At 42.4% G+C, this 1,608-nt stretch overlaps 1 protein-coding gene across 1 annotated transcript in view; it reads right to left on the bottom strand.

The window, feature by feature from the left end:
• Positions 1-219: 219 nt before the first annotated feature.
• The window catches only part of kiaa0930, a gene marked incomplete in the record, with an annotated part of 16,928 nt that continues 15,539 nt past the window's right edge, over positions 220-1,608 (bottom strand). Inside the window, 1 exon segment of the mRNA XM_014031759.1 lies at positions 220-1,608.

Here is a 1,608-nt window from a genome sequence, read left to right as displayed (position 1 = left end):
GATTATATGGAAGTAATTAGTTTTTATCATTTAATAAAGTAGATATTCTTTATGTTCAGATTTTAATGTTTCTCAATAAAACGTTTAAAGAAGTGAAACACTTGATGTATTTTAAASTAAACATGTTCACACATACAGCTTAATATTTAACATCTGCATATATTTCTTCATTATGTCCCAAAYGACGAGAATAAAACAGTAACGAGCCACACAACAAGGTTTTCTGCTAATGTGTGTGTTTAATAAATAAATACAGAAAAGTGTGTAGAGTCTGTGAGCAACACAACAAGTTTGGCCAACATGCACGACAACGGTGAGTACAAAAGCTGTGATGGACCGACAACACGCCAACACAACAGCTTCATACAAACAGCAGAAAGGTGCCTGAAGCGTTTACAGTGAAGCCCGTGGTCAGGGGGCGGGGCCAGGGCCAGGGGGCGGAGCCAGGGCCAGGGGGCGGAGCCAGGGGCGTCTCTGGTGTCCATCAGCGAGGATACATTCAGCCGGAGGAAACTACAAACTACAGAAACACTGAGGACTGTGTGAAACTGAAGCTTCACAGCTGATCAGGTTGGGTTTAATTAAACCTGAGTTTATTCATCTCMTCATCATCACCGCTGACGTCTTTTCTGACAGAAATCTGCTGAATCAGCTTCTTCTTGTTCAGTCTGTCTGCAGCAAAATAAAGCTTCAAACGTTTGAAGATTAAAAGAAAGTTTGAGTCACGTTAGAGAAGAAAATTATTTTACAAACAGTTGAAGTTCTGCAGTTTGAACTTTCCCTTTAAAATGAAAACAGAAGTTAAASTTGTAATCTGTAAATCTGACATGACTTCATGAAATTAAATGTTGAGTTTGTGTTAAATCAAGAAAAATCAAACCYTCAAATTAAAACCTGAAACTTTTCTACAGTAAGTTTTGCAAAACATGAACCAGAACATGTTTGGGTTTAATGTGAACTGAAGTTCTGTCATGAGACAAAGTGATTTTAATATTTCTTATTTAGATAAAAGCTCAGATTTTCTATCAGCTGACGTTAAATAATCTGAGAATCTAAAAGCTTTTTACAGAAACGACCTGCTTCCTGTCAGGTTCTGGTCCTGATGACAGCAGAAAGCTTTGTGTTGTTGTTTGTGTGTTTGTGTTGTGATGGGTCCTGCGGGGAGCTGTCAGGAACAGAACCATCAGAACCAGACGGGTTTTCAAAGCTTCATCAAGGCGTCTCAGTGAGTAAAGCAGCAGATATTTACAGGACAACATTCTTCAGCGGGCTCAGAAACCAGCCAATCCCTGTCCTCGTCCAGGTCATGTGATCAGAAACCAGCCAATCCCTGTCCTCGTCCAGGTCATATTATCAGAAACCAGCCAATCCCTGTCCTCGTCCAGGTCATATAATCAGAAACCAGCCAATCCCTGTCCTCGTCCAGGTCATGTGATCAGAAAACAGCCAATCCCTGTCCTCGTCCAGGTCATGTGATCACTGCCCGGCCTGTGGCCACAGAGACCACCTCACGCCCCGCAGGAAGTGAAGAGAAGAAAAGGAGGCACTTCTTAAAGGGCTGGTTTGTCTGCAGAGGGGGGCGTGGTCTCAGTGGGGGCGTGGTCTCAG

This window comes from Austrofundulus limnaeus, unplaced genomic scaffold (genome assembly GCF_001266775.1).
Source record: "Austrofundulus limnaeus strain Quisiro unplaced genomic scaffold, Austrofundulus_limnaeus-1.0 Scaffold1311, whole genome shotgun sequence".
NCBI lineage: Eukaryota > Metazoa > Chordata > Actinopteri > Cyprinodontiformes > Rivulidae > Austrofundulus > Austrofundulus limnaeus.
This window is presented reverse-complemented; position numbering and strand designations above follow the sequence as displayed.